This window comes from Anser anser, assembly GCF_964211835.1.
Source record: "Anser anser genome assembly, chromosome: 1".
NCBI classification, from domain to species: domain Eukaryota; kingdom Metazoa; phylum Chordata; class Aves; order Anseriformes; family Anatidae; genus Anser; species Anser anser.
In genome coordinates this window covers 197425045-197434518 of record NC_139720.1, presented here as the reverse complement: position 1 = coordinate 197434518, position 9474 = coordinate 197425045, and the positions used below count along the sequence as shown (strand labels likewise).

Genomic DNA, 9474 nt, shown 5'->3' with positions numbered 1-9474 from the left:
GCTTTGTGGGAAAGAAAAAGCATGCCAGCACACAAAAGCAGGAGAAATCAGCACATGCTTCTAAACATGTCATTAAATTTGTGTCATGTCCTGTTCTGTTTACGATATGCAATACTACTGGGGAGAAGGCAGGTTTGTACAAATGCTTCATTGTGGGTTCAGTCCTGCCATGGTGCTGAGCAGCGGAGCTTGCAGGGTGCCAGTGCATACAGATGCTAGGTGTGGGACCACAGTATTCATCGCTGCGGAACTGAGCCATGTGCTTGAAAAAACTCTCTGACAATGCTGGTGAGACTCATTTCAGGTCAACTGTAATTTGTTTCTTTATCTATTGTAATAAAGCTGAAGGATGCAACTACATTGTATTACTAAATCAGCAAAGCTCATTTTAATTCTTCAGCTTTCCATGATGTGTAAATTGCAGCTCCTGCACTTTCTTTTTTTTCTTTTTGATTTAGTTGAGATCTTCAGAACTGGATTTGCCTCTGATACTTAAAGATCCTGTGAGAGCCTTCATGAAAATACAGCTTACTTTTGGTTTTCTTGCCCAAAATATTTATTTCATTGCTTTTAGTGTGTATCACTCAGGTACCTCATCTGACCTCTACATTCCAAGAATTTCTTTGTGCACTGATTTCATCCCTTTAACACTTTGAATCTGCTGTTTAGCATTCAGTAGAAGCATTAGCATTCTGTAAAAGGAATTCAATTATTTAATATAAATCCCTAGTTGTTTTTCAAATGAGGTAGAAAGTATCCCTCTGTCGCTTTTCATTCGGATTTAGATAAATAAGTATTTAGCTACATCTCAGATTTATTAATTTCATGGTTTCTCATCCCCACTACATTTGACAAGGTTCTTCTGTCTATCTTTAAATGTTTTAGAGATCATAGCATCATAGAATTGTTATGGTTGGAAAAGGACTCTAAGATCATTTAGTCCAACAGTCCACCTACCACCAATATCGCACACTAAACCATGTCCCTAAGTACCGCATCTACCCTTTCCTTAAGCTTCCAGGGACGGTGACTCCACCACTTCCCTGTGCAACCTGTTCCAATGAAGATCCTTGGAAGCAAAAATAAAACACCATGATTATAAACATCAAGATAAATTAATGATAATACATTGTTTTATCCACTTATGCATACCTGAAAATGAATATGAAATAAAACCTTCAGATTAAAATAAAGCTAGAATATTACTCACAGATCTGATTACCCATCTAGGTCATTACCTAGCAACTGTAGCAACTTGTATTGTTTGCCACAGCTTTATTTCCATTTTTCTATATAAATGAAGTTTGCTTTTGGAAAGAAAGAATAGATGAGAGCAGTTGGAATAAGAATCACTGGTTTCAGGAAAGCAGACCACAACAAAATAAGGCAAGTGGTAGATTATTACTTTTGAGAAAATAATCTAAATCTAAGAAAATAATCAAAGAGTATAGGACAGAGTAACCTCTAAGAGAAGCAAACATAGTACATAAATTCTGTAAAGCAAACTCTTGAACAAGAGAAGGGTCAAAAGAAGATACCACTGTACTTTAGGATACCTGAAAATATGAAGGAATTGAATATAAAGTGGAAATACTATCAAGTATGAATATAAAGTAACAGCAGTATTATGTGGACACAGAACAAGAAAGATTAAGGCATGAAATCACTTGATTTTTGAGGGACACAAAGGGCAAATAATTGTAAACCATAGAGTATTTATACATGTCTTGGATGGCTTTGTCTATCAAAGAACTTAAACATTTTTTTTCTTTTTCTTTTTTTTTTTTTAAATTTTATTTTTAAAGATGTATTTATTTGCTCTTAAAGGTGCAGAAGACAACATACTAAAAATGAGGTGCTGCAGGATTTGGCAAATTGATGAGCAAATGTGTGCCTAAGCTTCTACATTTGGTAACATACAATCACCAAGCAAAGATGAGCAGGCTATAGAAGCATCAATGATGTTACAGATACTCCTAGAATATGCTGTCTTTCTGTTTTTCTAAGATGGACCCTAAAGCATATTTGGTGCAATTTTAATTAACGTGAATGTAAACATGAGCAAGGTACTGCATGATCAATAAATGTCATCACATACCTAATGAGAGAAGCAATCAACAAACAAATTTTAATTTTACAAGTGACAGTATGCTTCCAACACCAGTTAATCCCAGTCAGGCTCAAAAATATTTGCATTCAGTTGAGAATAATGGGCTAGATACATAGTATAGAGCAGCTGAACTGAAAGCAGTTCTGTAGTAGGTCACCCCAGCTAATGACAATATCGAAATATTGAATGGTGGCCATAGGCAGGAGGGCGTGCCCCGTCCACTGTTCCCACCACAGGTCTGAAGCCAAAGTATATTACTGAATATTTTAATATATTAAAGATGATGAAAATTCCCTTATTTTGCAATTTATGAATATTCCAAAAGTGATTTTTTTTTTTTTTTTGGGGGGGGGGGGTGTCTTTTGAAATAATGTGCAAATACTTTGATTTCTTGGATTTCTTAAGTCTTCACCAGTCCAGACTGCTGTCCATGTTCTTTAAGATCGTAAACTCTCACTTCACTCGGGAATATGTGGTTACTTATTGTGCCAGAATAAACTAATGACTACATGAAATGATTGCTCTCAGAAACTCCCATTCATGGTGAAATGAAGACATTTTGGATCCAGGATCTTTGTATTTTTAAAAATAGCTATTGGCTTCTGTTTTCTGGCATGCTGAGTAGCATTTGCAAGTCAGCTCTATTACGTGATGATTTCAGCATTCTCTCATTGTGCTATGGAAGTTGCTGGTGCTCAATTTTCTTTTTTATTTATGTAGATACTACATTATAGCTAATATACAAGCAAAAAATAGTGCAACTTCCTTTGAGGATAAATTTCTTTGCCCAGATGGAACAGAAAATGCAAATATTTATATAAGTCTGACTAGAAACACTAATACTCTGATCTTGTCCATGTTTTCAGCTAAAAAATATATCACACACACAAAAATGCTGACCGAGTCTTTCTAGAATTTCAGATCATATTCAGTGCCATAATTCATAAGGCACTACCTCAGATCTGTGAGATAATCAAACTGACAGCAATGCTGTTAAAATGAAGGATTGCTAAGGCACACAGATTTGTGCAATAGCTTTGCCTATTATCCGTATAGTGTATTTTATGATGAATGCTGCATACACGATATAACATGGATCCAAAAGTCAATCCTTAATTCACGTTTTTAAATGCACTGTGATTCAAAGTAATGAATACCAAAGACAGAACTGCAAGAGGGGGTGTTTTTCTCCTTGGTTATTCACCTATAGCACTCTTCAATAAAAGAGACTCATTCTGAACACTTCAGATTTAGCAGTGGGTACTGTAAACCTTAGTTCTAGCCTATCTCTGCTGAAAGCTTCTGTTGTTCTACTCTTTCTCTGGAATCTTTTCTCAGTGCATACATTTGAAGCAAGTTCAGGGTTTGTATTAGAAAACAAACATTTATTAAATTATGATTTTAGAATAACTATAAAAGTATTAAAATGTGTGTTTATTAATGTCTTCAGAGCTGCCCAGTGGTGCTGCTATTTGGTAACTCTGCTGTGCTTTGGGAAGCCCTGAAGGATTTGCTGTCATGCTTCTAGATGGAAATGAAAATAATTTTGGTCTCAGCTGTTCTCAGAGTTAACCTATTTTGGATCAGGTTGGTAGTGCTTGACGCAATGCCAGCCTCTGAAAAACAATATATATTATTAATGTATTTCCAGGAGAGATTTGTGTCATCAAAGCTACATGGTCCTGCAAAAGGGTGTGATCCTTTTCTCTGAGCTTCACAAATTCAAAGTCTGATCCTGTCATTCACAGTACTTGGGGATCCACGCTGGTATGATTTGCAGTTCCAGGTCTGGAGAGGACAAACAAGCAAAGGATGAAGAGACAGGATACAATACAAAGTAGTGAAAGTGATGGTAGAAGTAGTTCATTTATTTTATATGTTCAATTCAAGTAATAAGAAAAATGATGCTACATCCGAGAAAAAAAGGGAATGAGGAGTAAAATGAGCAATAAGTCTTGATTTCTGACTGTTTTTCCCTAAACAGAGAGCTGTGACTTTGCAACTCCTTGGAATTCAGAAGAAAAGTATTTTTCCAGTTACAGAAGGACAGCCAAAGCTGTTATTAAGAACTGCTATAAACATTTGGAAACGAGTTGCAAAGCAACAACTGACATTCAAACTGGAGGGTTATCACATGAACTTGTGCCAAACTGAACAATACAAAGCAGGAATTGTTTTAACCTGAATCACTGATTAGGCCCTATTACTCAACACAGAAATAGAATAACCTGACTGTATTTCTGACTGTCCTTTTACAGTACAGAGCTAATTTTGTCTGTTCATTGCTCTGTTTGGTGCTCCAGATCACCACCAGTTCTAAAAGCAGGAAAAAAAACAGGAGATACAGTGGTTGCAAATTAGGAAAGCTCTTGGTGGAGTGTGTGAACAGTAAACGAGGGGCTAGACAAGCTCCCAGGCTGTAAACCAGAGCCCAGCCCTGCTGCCTGCCACAAGGGGGTGAGTGGTTTTGGTTTTCCTTCACCTTGCTTATGCTAAACCATTCTGTTCATAGAGTACCTAGAGGTACAGGAAGATACAGGAACTTGGATCCAATATTCTGCTCTTCTCTGCCAACAAAAAGCAGCTCTCTGCCAGAATCATAATGAAAATCACAGAAACAAGAAATGTGGAGGCCTATTGTCAACAAGTCGTATGATCATACTTCCTGCCACCACAGGATTTTTACCTACTGCGCCCAAACAAGAGTTTTGTGCCAAGTAACTTTTAGGAAGCCTGAGCTCAGGTTTGTAGACTTTTCTCTGTAAAAAGTCATATTTATTTACCTTTTAGCTTAAGTTTTCAACTTTGTCATGTCACTGTCAATTCATCTTAGGGTGATTGCTTGTAAAATGTCCAAATATCCTCAGTCTTCTCAATGGTATGAAAATAAACTCAAGAACTGATTAGCCAGCTCTCACCAAGACTTGTACTCTTGGTTGGATTCTCCAGGTCCCAAGATACTGAGCTGATAAGGATAAGAATAAGCACTGACATTTGTGTTAAGAACTTTTGTTCATTGGAAAGCATTGGGCTTAATCAACAAGGCTCAATTTCCTTCTCCTTTTTTTTTCTTTTTTCTTTTTTTTTTTTTTTTTGAGTTAGAGGAGAATTAGTCACCTCAGCAAACGTACCTAGCAATTCAGACATCCATCTAACTAGATTTTCAGAAATAGGGAGTCAGCAAGGGGTGCTGGGTATTCAGGTTCTCTATGTATTTAACACCAAGTTGCAAGGTAAGCACTGGCATATTTTTAAGACATGGTCAACAACTCAATTACCAACTTAAGACAAATACTGAATTGGAACTTCCAGGAAAAACTGGTATTTCTTGCTAGAATGTCTGTATGGCAATACAGTGGCTTTTAAAGTCTGCAGTTATATTTCTTTTTACATCTTGAAGGCTGTTCTAGCTGCTATTGACTTCAGCAGGAACAGGCTCTGCATTATGCCTTTGTTGCTCCCTGAATACCCAATTAGTCCAGGAGTGCCTGGCTATGCTAGCTTGTAACATTCCATGGTCTTTATACTTAACTGACTTAGTTCTCTAGTTTTGTAAGAATAAGTCTCCTACATGATATTGTCATATTGTTATGATAATAACAGAGAACATTATGACAGTTCTGGATAATTTGTTTTTGAGGAAAATAAGTATTACGGGGGTGTGAGACCAAATCAATAAATAGGCATGACTGTTGCCTGACTTAATAACTTTCTGTAAGGGTAGACAGAATACAGCAAGAATGGTAATCACAGAAACCAGGCTTTAAAACACATTATTAAATTTCTAGTCCCTATTATTGTTAGGTCATTGGGATTTCGTTATTAGTGAAATTTTCTATTATACTTTATCCATGCTATTTTTAAATGTTGCGAAGTTGCTTCTACCACTCCCTTTGGGAGATTGTTTCCCAGTAAAATAAATCTCACATCTGGAACATTTTCACTATTATGCCTTGCAATAACACAGTTCTTTTGTCTCCACCAAAAATCAAATCAAAACCAACAAACACAAAACACCAAAAAGTATAATTTTTATTCCTTCTTACATTGTTATCATTACGTTATAGGTAAAAATTGGTATTAACTTCCACCCTAAGCCTTTTTTCAACTTTTTAGTTAATTTCTTTGTTCATTTTGTTCTAGGGCAAAATTTGCAAATGTTTTAAGAAGTTAGACACCAAGATGCTTTGAGAAACATCCACTTTTGTGTTGTGTTGCTCTAAATACTTTGGATGACTGAAGATTACTTTCTGTTGACTTTCAGATGAGGCTGCTATGCACTCGAAATAGCAAAAATGATACCTTATGCATATCCTTGAGTAACTCGGAAGAGCCATAAAGCTGGTTTATCTAGTGAGAGCTATCAGAATCAGATACTTTTATATGTTTCAGAATTCCATGTGTCTAGATCACATTTCAAAATGAGACTTAATCAAGTAACTCACTGAAGTGTTTGTAGGGATGCTTGTCCTACAGATAAACATTATTTAAAAGTCTGTTTTTATTCATTTTGTCCTTGTGAAATAAATACCCCAACAAATATAGACAGAAATAGCTAGGCTTGTACTCTTGGTATGCTTATTTCCTGTTTAGACTAGAATTAAAAGGGGAAAAAATGGTGACTTGCAAAAAAAATGATAATAAGGTTACTTGGGCTCATTGACGCCATCTCCAGGCACTGAGAGAGTTCAGCTCGAGCTGAATTACACGGTAGTCAAATTTGGGCTGCTCTATAGGGCTGAGTCTGAACTCTGAAGTCCAGGAGACCCCTAGTGGTAGCAACTTTGTTAAAATGTAGTTAACGAAACAAATCGTCATGTCTGGGCTCCTTGCGCACTGCTACTTGTTAGTTTGGGGAGGAATTAGGCTGTTTTAGTTTCTTTCACAGGGCATGACTTTTCCACTAATATTACAATGTTATTGTTATTACAATAAAAAAAATAATTTATTGAAAATACTCACAGAACTTCAACACTGCTCCAATATCAAAAATTTAACATCAGATACTACTCTTGAAGAACTAGGTAAAATACTATTTACATCCATAGCAAGAATCACTAGGTAAAACTCTACTACCATACTGCCAGTGTCATCGAGCGGATAAAACTAGGTAGTCATTTTGTTTCATTCTGTCCATACAATGTATTTGACTCACTCATAGAAACAAATTACATGTACAACTGAAAAAACAAACAAACAAACAAAAACACACACACACACAAAACACAGAGTACATAGGCTTCAGGCAGACAATATTTAGCAAAGGGCAGTGTAGTTTCACTGTTTCCCAGCATCATAGACAAAATATGGATATTTCTATGGTTAAACAAATTTCTGAATGTATACAAGGTTACCAACTCAGTACAGCAGTCTGGATTTTTGAGATCAATGGAAGAATTTCATACAGGGTTTAAACAAAGGAAATGGGCATCACTGATAGAGGAACTTTCCCGGGTGTCCATTGCAGGATTCAAAGTCTTGATTCGAATGGAGATTTTAGAATTTTAGACAGATGAAAGCAGCCAGCAAGGGATTTTATGAAGGAGGCACAGACACTTGGAAAAAGATGTCAGGGTAGATTTTGGTAGGTCAAGTGTTTTTGGTATAGAGTACCTTACATCAACTTTTTACTTTGAAACAAAACCACCAAATAGATATACAATAGTTCTATATTTGCTTAGGTTTTGCAACTACATTCTTTAGCACTACTCTTCAAACAACAACCTTGTTTAAAATCTGACAAAGGCTAATGCTGAATAACAAATCATGGCCTTTTTACGTATAGTAATTTAGCATGCTTAAATCAGTTTTCTTAAAGCAACACTCTTATAACCAAGCTGTGTTAAAGAGCTAAAGAGAGCTTGTAAAAGAGCTAGAAAGAGGTATTAAAATCCCATGGTTGTAAATACTCTGAGGTAGTAGTTATTTTTATCTATTAAAAATTTCAATGTGGGTACAGCCCAATGTTTATGCAAAGCTACTCTTTCTCAATAGTAAACTCATTCTCTGCAGAGCCTTTCTCAGCCTCTATATTTTCCTAGGTTAATTGAAGAGTTAAATGTGCTTAGTGCATCTGTAGTATTAACAGATTTAGAAGTGGACTTGGAGAATATTGCCCTACACGTATTCCTGTTTTTGTCATTTTAGGAATTCCTGCTTGTCTATGACAGCGTAAAGATAACATTCCCAGATCTCTTTGGAAAATGATATTTAAATGCTTAGCATTACTGGTAAGTCTCTAACTTTGGCTCCTTTGAGTTTATAGCAGGACTCTGTCAGTCCTCACTCATTTTTTCTAGGATTTTTTTTACAAGACAATCATGAAGGCTCTTGTCCCATTAACAGATTACATGGATGAGAATCTTGGTTAGGTTGTTATTATTAAAAATAATCTGATTGTTAATGAAAGTAGTCATAGTTTAAAAAATGCAGACAGGCAAATGTACTGCAGCAAGTGCAAGATGCTTGTTTAATGCATATTATTTAATCAGCAGATGATTGTTCACTACTACTTCTCTGGTTAGATTTAGCTAAAATTTGATTTGCTAAGTTGTATCATTTAACGTTCCACATCCTCCCTCTTTGTTAAAACTGAAAAGAACCTGTTATATTTCCCTATTCCAAAGAATTTCACACATTTCTCTTTGAAGACGTAAATAGGGCAGAGAATGGAGATGACGATTTCTAATTTAGTCACAATAATAGCTTGCCTTGATGGCAGAAATAATAAAGCCCATTGTAGAAGGCAAGATAGTTGCATTAGACCTAATTATTCTCTCTTTTAATACACTGAGATTAAAAAAAGTTAATTGGACAAATTTTGAATTTATGGTTTAAAAAGAAGGAAAATTATTATCTCAAAACAAAAGTGTCCTTGTTTTAACATCTCTCATTTCATTTTTAAAAATAAATGTGAAATGTTTGTCCAAGTCAAATTGATGCCACTGGTGGAAGTCTGAAGTACTGTAAAACATTTATAGCATAGAGTATTAGTAAAGAAAAAAAAGTGGGATTTTTTTTTTACTTGCTTTAGCTAAAAAAGCTATTTCAATATTCCTCCAAAACGTATTAATCCAGTGGTATCCAATCCAATTCATCCAATGGTATTAATCGGTATTAATACCATCCCTGCTCTCAGACTCCTGCATCAGATCGCTTTACTTGAATTGCATCTATCAGATATTCACATTTAAATTTAATCATACTGCTTAGGTGAGAAACCATTACTTTCTTGTTTTTACAACATACTTTCCTCAGATTGTTCATGCAAGGAAAAATTGGGAAAGACCAGATCCAAGGTGCAATTCTGAGGAAGCAAAAATAATTTTTTGCTTTGATAACAGTAGAATTAAAAAAAAAAAATC

At 35.5% G+C, this 9474-nt stretch overlaps 1 long non-coding RNA gene across 1 annotated transcript in view; it reads left to right on the top strand.

Moving 5' to 3' along the window:
- Positions 1–3659: 3659 nt before the first annotated feature.
- LOC310904265 overlaps positions 3660–9474 on the top strand; it is a 13591-nt gene continuing 7776 nt past the window's right edge. Inside the window, exon 1 of the long non-coding RNA XR_014588170.1 lies at positions 3660–8340. This is a non-coding gene — a long non-coding RNA (uncharacterized lncRNA). The remainder of the gene's footprint in view (positions 8341–9474) is intronic.